Source organism: Crocuta crocuta, unplaced genomic scaffold (assembly GCF_008692635.1).
Source record: "Crocuta crocuta isolate KB4526 unplaced genomic scaffold, BGI_CrCroc_1.0 scaffold184, whole genome shotgun sequence".
In the NCBI taxonomy this organism is placed as follows: Eukaryota; Metazoa; Chordata; class Mammalia; order Carnivora; family Hyaenidae; genus Crocuta; species Crocuta crocuta.
Window position 1 is genome coordinate 2,465,454 of NW_027530006.1, and position 18,542 is coordinate 2,483,995.

The following is an 18,542-nucleotide window of genomic DNA, read 5'->3' on the forward strand; positions in this document are numbered from 1 at the left end:
TGAGAATGCAAGGACTAAAAATGGCCAAAAAAAGCACCTCATGGTGTTCATTTGCCACAAAAGAAATATAAAGCACTCATTTAAAAATTAAGGTATCTAGGGGTGCTTAAGCATTTCAGTCGGTTAAGCGTCAGACTTTGACTTCAGGTCATGATCTCAAGGTCCATGAATTCGAGCCCCATGTCAGGCTGTGTGCTGACAGCTCAGAGCCTGGAGCCTGCTTCAGATTCTGTGTCTCCCTCTCTCTCTCTCTGCCCCTCCCCTTCTCATTCTGTGTCTCTCTCTTTCTCTCAAAATCAAATAAACGTTAGCAATTTTTTTAATTAAAGTATTTAAGGAAACAACTAATCAACTAATAAAAGAGAAAATTGAGCACTAAGAATGTCAGACTTATCAATTAACTAACTAATGGTAATAAAGGTTATATTCTTGTATTTATTAATAGCTCTTTTATGTATCAGGTTCAATTATGTCCATGTTAATATTACTATTATCATCATTGACAGCATTAATATATGTGCCAGCTACCATCCTAGCTATGTCTATAGATCATTTCATTTAATTCACATAATAACCCTACAAATTAATTATTAATTACCCACTCTTCCATCACATTTTTCTCACATTAGAGAACCAAGTCTATGGAAGCTCAAACCTTCATAAACTGTAGAGTTAACCCAAAGAGAAACAGGATATCATGTTAAAATTCTGACTTGACACTCTAAGCCCTCTTACAGTCTTGGCCTTATCCAATAGTGTTTTTTTTTTTTTTAACTAGGTATCAAGAATATTATTTGATTGCGGTGTCTGGGTGGCTCAGTCAGTAGAGCATCCAACTCTTGATTTTGGCTCAGGTCATGATCCCAGGGTGATGGGATGGATTCCTGTGGCAGCGTTGAGTGTGGAGCCTACTTAAGATTCTCTCCCTCTCTCTGTTCCTCCCCTGCTCAAGCTCATTCTCTCTCTTTCTCTCTCTCATAAATAAAAAAAATAGATAAAAAATAAAATAACATAAAGAAAATAATTTCAAGGATTTGGAAGACTTTTCTCCCCCTGACTCTTTTTCTAAAATCAATTTTCTAAATGTCCACTGTCACAAGGAAAATGCATTTGCACTGTCTAGAAGTTCTGTGGCCTCAAATATACATAATCTTGCCTAATAAATTCCCTACAAAGGGGAATGAGCGTTGAAAGTGGATGCTGCTCTTTGCCTCAAGCTGGGATTACAGGAGCAGCTGGAAACTGAACTGTTTTTTTTAATACTGAGTCTAGAGAAAGGGTGTCTTTGATAAAAATCAAAGTTGCTAGATGTAATTTAGAGTATCTTCTTAGGTTCTGGCATTTTGGAATCCAATTTGAGAATCTTTAAACTACTCAGCTACTAGATGTTGTATTTAATTCCAGAGATTTCTCAGACTCCCAAAGCCAATCCAGAAGATGTCCTTGATGTCCATGGACTCTTGGTTGAGAACCTTTTCTCTTATGAGTACCCAATACACACTGTCCAAAAGATGACATTTCTAACCACTAAAAGTAGGCAGCATGCATAGGATCGGACAAACAGAAGTGGACATGGACACTGCTCTGTCATTTTCCAGCTATCTGCCCTTGGACAATTCCACAAACTCCAATTTCTCATTTCTAAGGTGAGTTTGTTTATAGTTCTTGTGTAATAGTTGTGGAAGAATTAATTTTATCATGTAGTTTAATACTTAACACACAATAAATACCCAATACATGTTATCAAGATGGCAAATATATAGTGAGACAGATATCATTATCACTATGACATAATGAACCTAAATAAAACAGAGGTAAGGATAAGGACGAATTTAGGCACCAGGTGTTTTATTTCTGAGCACAGAGTAATGGGAAACTGGGTTAACTGAATAAAGCAGAATCTGTTTGCCTGAGGATAAACAAAGGGCTTCATGACACAAAAATGAACAAAAATTAGTTATTTCTTTAAAGAAGTCACTAGATCCTAACACTAAAGACTTACAGTTTTGGAGAAGATCCTTTCACATTCATTATCTCATCCAATCTCACATAAATTGTCTCAGATAGTCATTAATACCACCTGAGTTTTTCAGATAAGAAAAGCTGATGTTCAGATAAGTGAGGTATTGTATTTAAATTCATGCTATTAATATTCAGCACAAACATAATTAGAATATCATTCATTGGTTCTAAGCACCCTGCAAGGCAAGGAGGGAAAGAAAGAAAGGTGGGGAAGAAGGGAGAAGAAGAGGAGGAAGAGAAGACTAGAACCACAGAAGAGATTTTAAGATAAGCCCTGAAATATATGTCTAGTGCTAAAATGAGGTAAAAACAACTAAGAATGTCACTTAAAATTTTAGATATAAACTTGTATTTGAGAGAAATAAACCTTCCATCTAGTAATTGTAAATAGTGTAGAAGTGTCTAGAGGCCTCCCAAGATGGTGTGAGTTGTCATCAGAGTCCCCGTTAGTTATGAGCATTAGCTTAGAACCAAGTCAACCACAAAATTTCCTTGGCCAGGCCCTAAACAGAGGATGAGCTAAAATCCTCAACAATAACCATTCTTGATAAAGACAACAGACAACTGGAAAGACAACTCCCACTGATGTGCCAGATATTTCACAGATGCTTCAGAGTCAATCAGCTTTATACTTCCTTCTGATTAGAGAGGCACCTTGTCACCAGCACAGAAACCCTCCATTGTAATTTACCCCAATTAAATGGCCAAAAAATAGCTATAGATGAGTGCTGTATACGTATTTTTAATTGCATTCTAATTGTTATTTACATACATCACCCAAATGAACACTGTACCATCTTGCCAGCAAGTCTGTACGTCTGTACCATCTTTCATTTCCTCATGACATGTTGAACTTTTGGCTTGTAAAAGATTATGATTTACCTTCATTTCAATGTGGGACAGGAGAAGGGACCAATTCTTACATTCCTAGTTCAGCAGAGGCATTTGAGCAAAGGACCATCTGCTGATGATGTCAACATGCTGATGATGCCAAATAGGCAAAAGGCCTATTTCTAAATATTAAAATCTGTCAAATCTATACGCAGTTTCAATTTGGATTTAATCTGAAGGCACTGCTACTAGTGTATGTAAAAACATTTAGTGTACTCTGCTTCAATGAAGGAATAATCCATGAATGAATATGAACTTTTTGTGGGGCATCAGATAATTTAAAATTATTTCATGGCACAGCTGGGTGGCTCAGTCAGTTAAGTGTCTGCCTTTGGCTCAGGTTATGATCTTGCAGTCCGTGAATTTGAGCCCCATGTCAGGCTCTGTGCTGACAGCTCAGAGCCTGGAACCTGCTTTCGGTTCTGTCTCCCTCTCTCTGCCCTTCTTTCGCTCACGAACTGTCTTTTTCTCTCTCAAAAATAAACATTAAATTTTTTTTAAAAACCATTTCATAACAATATCAAAATTTACAGTAAGAGGAAAATACAAGACAAATTTTTCAGGGTAGAGAAAACTCAGACAGAAGTCAATAATTCAAAGCTTTTCATTTTAGGCCATGAGGCTACTTCTAGGCACCAATGCACAGGACTAGGAATGGGGAAAGTAACGAGAGCATGAGATAATTTGTGCTTAGAGACCTTGGGCTTCTCCAAATATTGAGGCACACTTACTAAGAGATCTATCTGAACTTCTATTAATTAGCAATATGACAGATATTATTTCTATTTGGGGGGATATAAGATCTGCTACAGGAAAGTTAAGATCGCAGAGAAGATCTCCAAAACCAATAATATCAAGAACTCACATTTGTATTGGTATTTCCACTGTTTTATATAAACTGTGCCATTCAATCTTTGCAACGAGCATGTAGGTTATATGCAGCCCTCATTTCCATGTGATTGATGGGGAAACAGAAACATAAAAGACCAAAGTAAGTTAAAGAGGAACACATAGCAGCTGTTAAATGGCAGAATAAAAAGGTGAGACAGGTCACCTGTCCCAGTTCTGAGCTTTCTCTTTATTAGTCACACTGTCACTAATTATTTGAGAAATTTACTTTAAGCTGGAGACCCAAGCAGAAGTACCTCTGATCAGTATATTCAAGTCTATCAAGAAATAATAATCAAATTAGCTCTATCAAGTTGTCTGTCGAAGTTTGTTACTCTTCATAAATAGACTCTCTTATACTACTTGAGATATTCTATATTGTTTAAGGTTATTTACATGTCTTATCAGTATTTTCAAGTCTTGTGAAGGAGGATTACCTCTTTTTTATCTTTATATTTCCTTTAGATCCTAACGTATAGTAAGTGCTCAACAGTATTTGTTTAATTCAATAAAAATACTTCAACTTTGTAAACTAAAATTGATATTTCTTAGCTCCTTTCAAATCTATATCAAGCACACATATATGTGATTTCACATATAAAGAGAGAGAGAAAGAGAGAGAGAGAGAGAGAATGGCCACAAAGACTACTATTATTACTATGGAAAAAAAAAATCTTTCCCTTTGAGCTTCCTTGCATCCAGAGTAAAAAGATAAAGATAATTGGGTTAGGAATCTCTGTGACCTGTTGGGGAAAAAAAGCACATCAACTCATCAAGAACTAGTATTAACCGGAATTTATCCCTGTGGCTATCCACACTGAGTGACACAATGGATTTCTTAGACTACAGTTCACAGAAAACAGATGTTCTTCACAAACTTCCTGGTAATCTAATTTGTATGACTTTGAAGCTCAGGTATCTACTGAGCTTCAGTAAGGATTAATGATACAATTAGCTTTCTGTTATCCAATCTATCTAGAAATGATAAAGGCTATGATATACAGCAGACCAGTGGTTCCTAAATTCTTGGGGAACTCTTTCAAAATAAAAACTCAAAGCCCTGCTCCTCTGAAATTCAGGTTAGCAGATACAATGAATTTGGAAGTGGGGAGAGTGAAAGGGTTGCCAAGCATCTATTTCCCCTTCTGATTACAGCATCTCATTTTCCCTTTGAGGAAAGAGGCCTCTCCCATATCTCAGCAACGTGGCTTGAAAAATAAGTTGGCTCTATACCCTTCATTATATGAGTGGGCATGTGCCACAGTTCTGGCCACTGAGAGCCTTCCTCTTTGCAGACCTTATTGCCTGGCTTAGCAACAGGGAAATGAGACTCTTTGTTAGAGCTCTTTGTTAGAGCTTGTTAGAAAAGATACAACCTAAACATAGTGTGAAGATAGGAAGTAAGCCTGATGCTGCCCATATAGAGGGCCAGGAGAGAGAAATCTAGAGTGCCAGTGAATATTCTGATGCCATTTTTGGTGCTTCTGGATTTTGGTGAAGTAATCCTGGATTTTTAAATTTAAATTCAATTACTGATAATTGCTACTGCAAAAGTCATAACCAACAATGCCCAATCATCATGATGCTTAAATCATACGAATATTCCTAGATGAGTTTCATGATCAGCCAAGTTAGAAAAACACTGCATAAAGCATTCTCAAGAAGCACATCTTAGTATATCTGCAAGTACCCAAATAAGCATACATTATTATTAAATATAAGTTCATTTGTAAAATGCAGTAAGTATTACTAACAAGTTTGAGATGTTTTATGAATGTTAAAGATGCCAGGATTAGATTATAGGGTCAGATCCATTTATCTGACTCTTAAAATATGTTACTTGTGTGCTATGAATGAGTTATAGTTTGGGCAAGGGATAGGGATCCCATGTATTGGGGTGGAACTGGAGCCAACTAACATCTAGTTGGACAGAGCCACTGGGATGGTCGCCTCCACATGTGGTATAGTATAGGAATCTGTGGAACGGAGTCTTGAGAGGACATCTACTAAGTAAGATCATAAAGCCCATAGTCCTAACTGGCAGTGAAAATGGTGAACAATATCCAACATCTACTGTTCCTCCATGATATGCTTGGTCAAGGACAAGGACAAAGTACACTACCAAGCTTTTTACAGAGCCAGCTGCATAGACAAGGGACAATCTGTATGTAGAGGGACTGTGCATGGGGATGGGGATGGCAAGCAGGACTCCTGATGTACACAACTCCACACAGCAGCCTGAAATCTAAGTCCTCTTGGACTTTATCTGTTGTCTACATTTTTTAGAGGCATTTATCTCTCTCTCCCTTTCTTTTTTTAACAGGCATCCAAGCTTTTTGTAGGATATGTAATCCAATAATACAATGCATTTCATAAATGAGAGTTTCATCATTACTTTGAAACCCTTGACATGGGAAAAGTTTGATTAGATTTGAAGTCCATTTACATTATCACAGTAAATTGAAAAGCCCTGTTACAATCTTAAAATATAATTTTACATAAATTTCAAATGAGTATAAATGATTTTAATTCTTTTATTATCTACTTGAGTGAATGAAGTTTCTTGTTAAAGATGCCTATCAAGAATTTGTAGAGATCATAATAAAAAAGGCTTGATCAGAAATTCCTGATAACCGTTTCACCATTAGAACAAAACTAATTCTTAAAAAATTTTGTCCTCCAAGAAAGTTCAAGATTCTCATTAATAACTTAAATAGATTTTACTTAAACATTTTACCCAACTCAATATTTCATATCAACCCTATTACTTTTATAAAGCTAACCAAAATCATAAAATACATACAAAAATATTTTCACTAAACCTCATTTGTATACATTCAAATTTTTCCAGTTTATCTCAATGTACTATAAATGTATAACTCTTGTTTTTATTTTCGCTATTGTAGCTAATCTCTAAAGTGGGCCTCAATTCTCACCTCCTTTTATTCATTTAGTCACCTCAGTCATTGTATATAGCTGACATATATAACCATGAGGTATTGCATAAATGATGGAATGTGACTTCTAAGATTAGGTCATAAAGGTCTATGTAGCTTCTGCCTTAAGCCCCTTGGGATCACTTATTCTGGAGGAAGCCAGTTGATATGATGTGAAGACACTCAAGCTTCCTTATGTGGTGCTCCACATTGCACAGAACCGAGGCCTCTCTCCTTCCTACAACCAAGGATAACTTGCTAGCCACTTGAATGCATCATCTGGGAACTGAATTTTCCAATTCTAGTCAAGACTTCAGCTCTAGTTGACATCTTCACTGAAACCTTATGGGAGACCCTGAGACAGTCAAGCAGCTCTAATTACCTCTGACTCACTCACAGACACTGCATGAAATAATAATAATAATAATAATAATAAATGGTTATTGTTTCTTTAACCTGCTACATTTAGGTGGGAAATTGTTACACAGAAGAGATACATGTACCATGGAGTTACATCACTATGATAGCACTACACTGCATTAATTACTACTATAGTAGCAATCATCCAGCACTTCCATAAAATTGCAAACAGAAACAAAAATTGAAGTGCGTACTTGACATCGATCTAGACTCATTCACTAGCTTAGTGACTCATTTCCACATATCAGTCTTAGAGTGAACAAAATTCATTTTTCTCCAATATCTTGTTTTCTACAGTATAACTCTAAGAGGCCCACCCAAAAGTTCTAAATCATTATAGAGCAATAGCCTATTGTTTAAGTTTACTGCAGAGCACTACAACTCTTAAGGCCTCTACCATTAAGATAGGAACCATTCTTGTTTTTGCACATCTCTGTAATCCCAGTGTCTAAGCAGAGTGCTCAGGATAAAGTTTGTATTCAATAATATCCTTTCATTTGTGGATTCAAAATATATTTGGGCATCTTACATGTGTATACTAGTGATTCTTTGTTGGTAATATGTATATTTGAATATCATGTAACCTCTTAAATGGTGCATAGTATAAAAGCTATGCTTTAATGAGTAACACTATCTGCTAGGCACATTAGTTCTAATTTAATGATCAGAATAACCCTATCATTATCTTGTTTTTCAGATGAGGAAAAATAAAGTGTAATAAAAACTATGCAAATTTCCCTAAACACAAATTGGTTAGTTGTGGAGTGACATTAGAAATAAGGCAGATCTGTCTGACTCAAGGGCCCTGCTCTTAACCACTACACCCTCAAGGTATTAGCCTCCCTTCATAATTCTTAATGGTTTAATCTTCAAATATGATTATTTGTCATTTTATACTTCTGATTTTTTATGTTGAAATAATAGATATATAAGGAAGTCTCTCAACTTTTCTGGAATGTGTCCCATGAAGTAAAGTGGAATATTGATGCTATAATTTAAGATGATTTCTATCATTAATAAAAAAGTATATAATTCAGTATGTTTTTTGAGAGAGAGAGCAAGTGAGCCCATGAGCATGAGTTGGGGAGAGGAAGAGAGAGGGAGACAGAGAATGCCAAGCAGGCTCCACCCTGTCAGCACAGAGCCCAACACAGGACTAGAACTCTCAAACTGTGAGATCATGACCTGAGCTAAAGCTGGACCCTTAACCAACTGAGCCACCCTGGTGTCCCAAAAGTATATAATTAAAGATTAAAATAAATTAAATGTCTCAAGTTAGTGGTTGATTTGGAATACTTAGAGCATACTGCAATAACAGACTAAGGAATGTGAATCAATGTACAGATGGGACTTCCACCTGCAAGTGGTGTATAATTCATGTTTATTGCAGAGAAAAGTTGGATGGAGGGCTATAAATGTGAAAAATAAAGTTTTAAAGTAAGTTTGTTTTTCATTCAAAAGAGTCAGTCCAAAGACATATTAATAAAACTTACATTGAGCACATTTTGTTCAAAAATAAATTAATTTCAAAGCCCTTAATTCGGTTTTAAAAAGTGAAACCACTCTAGTAACTCAATTTATCTGTAACTTACTCTTTTTTTAAACTCAATTTAAAAGTTAACCTTATTATATTTTAAACTCTGAAACAAGCTGTTCTTTATGTGTGGGGAAGAGCTTTTTGCCAGCTTACAAATAGATACTTTTTTCATTCAATCTTAACAGATTTACAAATAAGTTCATAATTAACCAGTTCACCGATAAATTATACATACATGAAGTTAATATGCAAGCTCCCCTAAAATATATCATATTCACATGTAAAAAAATAGTAGCCTTTGTAAAGCTTTGCATCAATAGGGGTGCCTGACTGGCTCAGTCATTTAAGCCTCTGACTTCGGCTTACGTCATGATCTCACGGTTTGTGGGTTTGAGCCCCGCGTTGGGCTCTGTGCTGCCAGCTTGGAGCCTGGAGCCTGTTTTGGATTCTGTGTTTCCTTCTCTCTCTGACCCTCCCCTGCTCACACTGTCTCTCTCCCTCTCAGAAATAAATAAAACATTAATTTTTTTTTAAAAAAGTTTTGCATCAATATAAATTCTCCAATAGTTTGATTTTAAAAATATTAATTTTTTTTTACTCCATTCGGGGTTATGTTGGAAGTCTAGGTTATCAGTTACCAACATCATCTGACTTTAGGACTTTCTGAAGAAGGCCATTCCTGCACAGAGTATCCCCCAGTTGGTAGTAGCACTGAGGCATGTTACATGATTTATAAACATGGTTTCCCCTTTTAATCTCCATAGATATAATGAAGTATATCCTCAAGGAACCTTGTAGTCAGAGTACACATCCCTGCACAACTGTTGGGCTCTATTATGTGACCTGTTCTGGCCAATAGAACGTGAGCAGGGGTGCCATAAAGCCATGTTCACGCAGAAGTTTGGCTCTGTCTCTTGTTTTTCTCATTTCATGAGAATGACTGTCCCAAATAGTAGGCAACCCTTGAGGCTGAATCCCAAAGAGAGAAGAAACATGGAATCGCATCAGTCAGTCTGCAATTGTTGATATATTTGGCATTATGCCTGTGGTTGTAATCCACTAAGATTTGAGGGTTGTTCATTAAAGCAGTTCACTGAAACCAACATCTTTCAAGAGGACTGTTGTATAATTTAAATGAGATAATATCTTTAAAGGCCAACAGATATGACCACTGATTAATTGCCTATTAACCCATTTAATTCAGACAAGGCTAGGTGAGATAGAGATTTAGATCCATTATACAGATAAGGATACTATGGTTCATAAAAATTAACAGAGCAAACACATGTGGAGATGCAAATTAAACTTAGTTCTAAAAGACTCTACTTCTAGTCCACGTTCTTCCCATTAGGAAACCTCAGAATGTGCATTGTAAAATGTCAAACCCTGTATCATTCTTGCTGCAGCTACATTCCTGTTGATGAAAAAATGGTTACAAAATACTTTAACTTAAGAGAGATAAATCTTGAAAAATATTATGTAAGCCACTCTACTATGTTCATATAGCACATGATTAATCCAATGCAGTTTATTATTAAAAGTACATATTAAGTTCTGAAGTTTAATTTTAAAACAAAATTAATATGCCTTTTATTTCAATTATCATCATCATATTCACTTAAGCTATTAAGTCAAAGTTTCTATTAAAAGGAGATAAAATAAATATCCCCATAGAAAGGCAACCTCAGTCATGGCACCTGACCAAGAAAATATTACTTGTCCAATACAGCTAATAAAACCAGCTTTAAAAGTGTGTGTGAAGTCAGGGGCAGGGGAGCGCATGAGAAAGAAGAAAGAGAAAGAAACAAAAGAACTAAAAAGCTATGGAGCAATGAATTCAATATATCCATATTCATCCCAATCAAACTTGCACCAGCACTCTTCTCAAAACTAGAACAAACTATCCTCAAATTTGTATGGAACCACAAAAGACCTCAAATAGCCCAAAGTAATATTGAAGAAGAAAACTAAAATGGGAGGCATCACCGTCCCAGACTTTAGCCTCTACGACAAACCTGTCATCATTAAGACAGTACGGTATTGGCACAAAAACAGACACATAGACCAATGGAATAAAGTAGAGAACTCAGAATTGGACCTACAAATTGTATGGCCAATTTATCTTTGACAAAGCGGCAAAGAGTATCCAATGGAAAAAAAAAAACAGCCTCTTTAACAGATGGTGCTGGGAGAACTTGACAGCAACATGCAGAAGAATGAAACTAGATCATTTTCTCACACCATACACAAAAATAAACTCAAAATGGATAAAGGACCTGAATATGAGACAGGAAACCATCAAAACCCTAGAGGAGAAGGCAGGAAACAACCTCCTTGACCTCAACCATAGCAATTTCTTACTTGACACATCTCCAAAGGCAAGGTAATCAAAAGCAAAAATGAACTATTGGGACTTCATCAAGATAAAAATCTTCTGCACGGCAAAGGAAACAATCCATAAAACTTATAGGTAACCCACGGAATGGGAAAAGATAGTTGCAAATGACATATCTGATAAAGGACTAGTATTCAAAATCTATAAGGAACTCACCAAACTCCACACCTGAAAAACAAATAATTCAGTGAAGAAATGAGCAAAGACATGAACAGGCACTTCTCCAAAGAGGACATCCAGATGGCCAATAGGCAGATGAAACAATGCTCAGCGTCTCTCATCATCAGGGAAATACAAATCAAAACTACACTGAGATACCACCTCATGCCGGTCAGAGTGGCTAAAATGAACAAATCAGGAGACTCTAGATGCTGGCAAGGATGTGGAGAAACGGGCACCCTCCTACACTGTTGGTGGGAATGTAAACTGGTGCAGCCCTTCTGGAAAACAGTGTGGAGGTTCCTCATAAAATGAACAGTAGAACTCCCTGAGGACCCAGCAGTAGCACTGCTAGGAATTTACCCAAGGGATACAGAAGTGCTGATGCATAGGGGCACATGTACCCCAATGTTCATAGCAGCACTCTCAACAATAGCCACAACATGGAAAGAGCCTAAGTGTCCATCAACGGACGAATGGATCAAGAAGATGTGGTTTATCCACACAATGGAATACTACATGGCAATGAGAAAGAATGAAATCTGGCCATTTGGAGCAACATGGATGGAACTTGAGGGTGTTATGCTGAGCGAAATAAGTTAGGCAGAGAAGGACAGATAACATATGTTTGCATGTATAGGTGGATTAGGAGGAACTTAATGGAGGACCATGGGGGAGGAAAAGGGGAAAAATTGTTGGGGAGAGGGAGCGAAGCAAACCTTGAGAGACTCTTGAATACATACTCTTGAGAACAAACTGAGGGCTGATGGGGGTAGAGGAGAGGGTAAGGGGGGTGATGGGCATGGAGGTGGGCACTTGTTGGGATGAGCACTGGGTGTTATATGGAAACCAACTTGACAATAACCTATTTAAGAAAAAAAATCCATATTCAATTTTCCTCTCACATACAATAAGCAAATAATAACTAAAAACAGGATTCTAAAATTATTAACATATCTGTTTTTGTTTTTTAAATCACAACTTCTTACTATGTTGCTGGTACATGATAATTTTTCATTCTGAAGGGTTTCATCTGCGCATTTGTAGGTCAGGGAATTGGGCAGGTACTTTTCCTTCCAGACTGCCTCTATGTTCTCTTCTTCCCCAGATTTATTTGCCACAGGTTTGATTCTGGTGAATAAGATCTTCTCAGCTCCCATATGGAATCTTTGGCTCAGGCTTCTGTTTACACAAAGCAGGAAATTAGCCACATGAATGAAGGAGATAAGACATAAAGGCTGAAGGGAAGGAAGATACCTTCTGCCTTTGTGACAGAAAATGTGAGGGATGTAATAAATTTGTCTGAGATGGCCTTCCTTACTAGTGGGAGGAGAAAATTTGGTACATTTTCTCACCAAAGAGACATTTGATGGTTGTGAAGTTTACCAAGAGAAGCATTTATTTAGAAATTAAGGGAGTTCAGGAGCCAACTCACAAATATAGCATTGCCTGAGCCATTCCTGTTTCAGACAACGCTGAAGTTTGCTGACATAACAATCACACTTTACAAATCACCCTTAAAAACAGATTGTGCATTTATTATGTAGCATTTCAAAACTGATTCTCCTCACTTCAGTTCTTTAAATGATTAGTTTTTAAAACTTTTTAGTGAAGTAGAGCACACATGCAGAAATGGCCATACGTTGCAGATGTACATCTGGATGCATGTTTACAAAATGCTCATCACAAAAGCACATCTATGCAACTGGCACTGAACTTGAGAGTCAGAAAGATTCTAGTCCCGGAAGTCTAATTTTGCCTCCTTATAAACCTTGATAATTATCATTGAAACTCAATTTTCATTTGTTAGGGTTTAAGAGATATGGAAAAAATCAGAAGACCTCTTCCCATGGAATTTTACTTAGACATACTTCTTTTCTGGGTACTAGTTCCCTGGCCATCATTATAGCCCCTGAAAGAGACTTTTTTTTTTTTTACCTCCCTGCATGTTTGAATTGAAAAAAAAAAATTCTAAATGTTTGGCCCACTGTTTCTTTTCTTTTTTTTTTTAAAGTTTGTTTATGGGGGGGGGGCGGGAATCTCAGGCAGGTTCCATGTTATCAGCACAGAGCTCAACGAACACTGATATCATGACCTGAGCCAAAATCAAGAGTCAGAAGCTTAACCAACAGAGCTACCCAGGTGCCCATGGTCCACCTTTTCTTATATAGCCATCTTAAGTCCTTATTTCCTTGGTTCCTGACTCAATCAGATTAAAGATCTGAACCCCAATTGACTTTACATGGTGCCATTTTAATAAATATTCTCCTAGAAGCACAAATTGCCATTGACTCTGCAGTTCTCACATTCCCTTTATAAAGTGTAATAGTAGTTATATAAGATAGTATAGGCTGGGTTATGCTGCCATAACAACCTCAACTACTCAGAGACATAAAGGATATGCCAATAAAGTATAGCTCATGGGCTGAATCTGGCCGCTGCTTCTATAAATAAAATTCTATTATAACACAGCTGTGCTCATTTATTCACTTAGTGTCTATGACTATTTTACATAACAATGGCAGAGGTGAGTCATTGTGACAGAGACCTTATCACCTGCAAAGCCAAAAATATTTATTATCCTTTCCTTTTCAGAAAAAGCTTGGTGATCTCTGCTTATAGCAACAAATTTTATTTCCATTCATACCTCATGAACAATATAGGTTGTCTGAGAGAGACTATGCTCACTGGGCTCAGGTGGAGAAAGCCATGTTTTACCAATGGAGAAAATGAGAACATGGAGAGAACTGTAAAACAACTCTTGAATGCATCACTTCTGATCACTTTCTATTAACTACCACAAGTCATGTGACCCTGACTAATGTCAAGATGGAGGGGCATGTAACCCATGTGCTCTGGGTGAGGAAACCAGAAACAGCAACAGCACATCTTTAAATAAAATCTCCTTCTAAACATAAAAGTATACACTCCAATTTAATCCAGTCATTCAGGGATACAATTCCATTATTGGAAACTTCAGAAAACCACTATAATTATTTTTTAGCCACCTAGAATATAACCAGGAAATATGATTACTATAAAGATAGCAAAAATATTTTATGTTACTATCACTGGCTAAGGTCTACAAATGTAAAAAATCATAGTAGCAAATAGTAAATTTTCCTAAAACAAACAAACAAAATACTATGATATTTTAAAGATTTAACATGTCCAGAACAAATGTCCCACTAGTGTTACTCAAGTTGTTCTTTTTAAAAATTTCAACAGAAAAAAATAAAGAGAGCTTTACCTTTCTGCTTTAAGTATTGGGACATAATGACAATTTGATTACTCATTGGTCACTTTTAGAAAATAATCTCTCCATCCTGTGGACTCCTAGCATTTTATTACTAAAAAAAAAATTTAAGGACAACAATTTCTGTTTCATTTACACAAAACCAGGTAGAAAACATGAGACTAAGAGAATTGCTTCCCCTCTCCTCTGCACACCTGCTCTGGTCTTCTCTGGTAGAGAAACAAAACCACATTTCAGCCAGACCTCCCCCCTACATATGGGCTCCACTCATTCTGCTCCTTAACCATCAGAGTCTGCAAGAGTAATTGGCATGATCACACAATCCAACTGTCTTTTCTTAGTCTTGATTCTTACTTGAAATTATTTACCTCCAAAATGCCTCTTTTCATGGATTCTAATGTTTGAATATTTCCCCCCTTTCTTTCCCTACATCTGTATCTTGTATTCAACTCTTTACATAACTGCATCTACTAAAATATTATTCACCAAACTTCCACTAACAAACTTCAACAAACTTCCACAAACTTCCACTATTCCAAACTTCCACAAACTTCCACTATTCTATTCTTGACAAGTCTATCCACTCCTAGGCAAGTACCATCTTCATGCAGTAGACTCCCAAGTAGTCCTCAACTTCACCCCATAATCCATTCCCAAATCTTCACTTCCAGCACAAGTAACTAAAAATGAATTAATCACTTTCTCCTTCAACCCTACATCTTGTGGACTTCCTTCCTTGCCCTACAGTATAAAACAGATTACCCAGGTACCATTTTGTGACCTGTTACTTTTTGATACTTCTAACAATGGCTCTGTCTCCATTTGCTTCCTCATCCTCAGTTCTCTCTTCTCTCTTGCCTGTGATGATCTGTGTCCCAGGAAGCTGACTACTTGATTGCATTACCTAGCCTCCCACATGAGCTGACTTTGAGTTTAGCTTGACCAGTGGGATGCAGCAGTAAGAGATAAGAGGATCAGAAGAGAGAAACTTACAAGTGTTTATCCCTCCCTCTCTCTGTTCAAGGCTGTATTTTCTGGCAGTGATCACTTTTCCCAAATGACTACAGTTCTTGTGTGGCAGCTCTCATCCATGTCTCTACCCCTTACCAGGCTCAGTACACCCTTTCCTCTACAGACCTCTTTGGGACTGAAGGTGACAGTTTCTCATGATAGCTAGTTTCTGTAACCTCAACATCCCTTGTTAGTTCCTTGGAACCTATCCACATCTCTGTAAATAGTCCTTCATTAAAGGTTTCTGAGCCATCATTCAAATTAGATTCTTTCCTTGTTGGTAGTTTTAGTGATATGATAAGGTGACGTTAGCCACTTATGAGCCCCTGAATGCAATTTGTTTCTGTTTTTGTGACCCATGTCCATTTCTACATTGCATTTAGGTTACCTGTATGTGAATATCATCTCTTTCACTTGACTGTAAGTGGTTTCAGGTTGTATATTTATCTGTGCAGACTCCAGATAATCAATGCCCAGTCTGGCATATGTGGAGACTCAATAAATACTTGTTGAATTGAGCTTATGGAATAGTAGTAAATTATGTCAAAGTGCACACAGCACAATAGACAGGCCAGAAGAGAAATAGTAAGCAATTTTCCTCAATGAATGCCCATTTTCAAAACTATTTTATCTCTCAGTCTGTGGTTGTAGTCCCTATCCTCCCCTTATGTGTTTCCACACCTTTCTTCCTGTGACTATACCTCTTCTACCTTTCTGCTTTCTTTTTTTTTTAAGTTTATTTATTTATTTTGAGAGACAGAGACAGCAGGAGTGGGGGAGGGGCAGGGTGAGAAAGAGAGAATCCCAAGCAGTCTCCATGCTGTCAGCGCAGAGCCCAATGTGGAGCTCAAACTCACGACCATGAGATCATGACCCGAACTGAAACTCAGAGACATATGCTTAGTCAACTGAGCCGCCCTGGTGCCTCTACCTTTCTACTTTATTTCTGAATCCTCTTCCACTTTCCCCACACATGCCAAAATTAAGAAAACCAAATATTTGTTAACATTTCTATGTTCCCCACTGGTGACTTTATAAATAAAGGTAATAGTAGTAACTGTTAAAAGCCTTGGATGCCTGGTGTTTCACTAAGAAAGAAAAATGAACCAAAAAAGGCTTATTTTTATGTAATTCTTAATCACAGACTCCCAATACAGGATTAATAAACCTTCAGAAGAAAAATGATATTCATTTTTTTGAAGCGCCAAAAGATTCCATGAAGTTATACCATTCCATTTTTGTTTGCTTGCTTCTAAAGTTTTTATTTTCTTATCATGAAACTTATAAATGTTAAGGAAGCAATGGATTAAAATATATGTCCAGAGGACCAACATCTTTCTGAAATTTTGGCAAAATAATGATCAGATTCAGAATACCACCAGCAGCCTTCAGTTTTCAAGTAGTTCAAAATAAAAGCAGAAGTTGGGAGGGGCCTATAGCTAACATCCAGGAAGTCCACAGAAAGCCCTGATTTGGGGCACAGGGGGTGGCAGGAAAGCAGCTCTATTAGACATAGCCTTTGAGAAATGGAAGAAGGAATACATGTAATTAAGAGAAGATATGGAGGAACACATAAGTGGTTCAGTCGGTTAGGTGTCTTACTTCTTACTTCGACTCAGGTCATGATCTTGTGGCTCGTGGGTTTGAGTCCCATGTCAGGCTCTGTGATGATAACTCAGATCCTGGAGCCTGCATTGGATTCTGTGTCTCCCTCTGTCTCTCCCCTTCACCTGCTTGTGCTCTGTCTCTTTTTCTCTCAAAACTGAATAAACAAAAAATATTTAAAAAGGAAAAGAGAGGACATGGAGAGTCAGCTCACATCATGTGCTCTTGAAAATCACAGAGTCTGAGCAACTTAGGGAAGAGAAGCTCTGAAGATAAATGGAAGCAATTGTTGTCCACATTTCTGAGTGCTTAACTAATGCTCCAGGAGAAGACTAAGTAGCCATAGGGTCTTCCTCTTTAATCTGGAAACTATACTTCTGTTCATACATCCAAAGATAACATTAGCTCTTTTAACAGCTGTGTAACACTGATACATTCATATTCAGTGAGTGGTCAATTAAGACTTAAGACCAGTACATCCTTCTTCTTTTTTTTTTTAATTTGTATTTTATTTATTTCTGAGAGACAGAGAGAGAGCGCATGAGCAAGCAGGGGAGGATCAGAGAGAGAGGGAGACACAGAATCTGAAACAGGCTCCAGGCTCTGAGCTGGCTGTCAGCACAGAGCCTGATGCAGGGCTTGAACCCACAAACTGTGAGATCATGACCTGAGCCGAAGTCGGATGTTTATCTGACTGAGCCACCCAGGTGCCCCCAGTACATCCTTCTAACCAGCAACACTACTCAGGTCATATGACCTAGTGACTTTCTGAAACTAAAGGTTAGAACTTTCCTTCACCTACATTCACATTTTGTCTTCTTAGGTTTGGTCAATTTCTCTTAAAACACTTTTTGGCTCTACAGTCAGATGTCTCATGTATTTGTCATCATGGTTGTTCATAGTTGTATGGTCCAGAATGAGGATTTAGAAAAAAGGCATGCAGGTTGTAAGAGTCGGAAGGAAATCTCAGATAAGAGTAGATTTTCCACTTATATATGGTAGCTGTGAACATACCAGTTAAAAATATGGAATAAGAAATAGAATACCACATCACTTCCCTAACCAACTGTATCACCATAGGCAATTCACCTATCCCTAATGGCTCTGAGTTTTCTCATTTATAAGTTGAAAGCAGCCTTTTAAAAATTCCAAATTTCATGGATTTATTAGCCTATGTTGATTTATGTAGCATTAATAGTTTTAGCTGATATATTAAAGTATTTGAGGTCAATGAAAGCATAAAAGCATATTATTTCTTTTGGACCAAAAAATAACCTTTCCAATTGCTACTTGAACATACAAATACCTTCAACTGGTATCTTTTGATGTGTAAATCACAGACTACTACTTCTAGAAGCTTTGCATAAAAGGAGTCTCTTGTCAATTCACATTGAGAAATAAGGTACATTCTATGCTCGCTCC

General features: G+C 37.1%; 1 protein-coding gene across 1 annotated transcript in view; it reads right to left on the reverse strand.

Moving 5' to 3' along the window:
• GRM7 (glutamate metabotropic receptor 7) overlaps positions 1-18,542 on the reverse strand; it is an 871,267-nt gene that overhangs the window by 734,245 nt on the left and 118,480 nt on the right. The gene's annotated exons all lie outside the window — the stretch shown is intronic.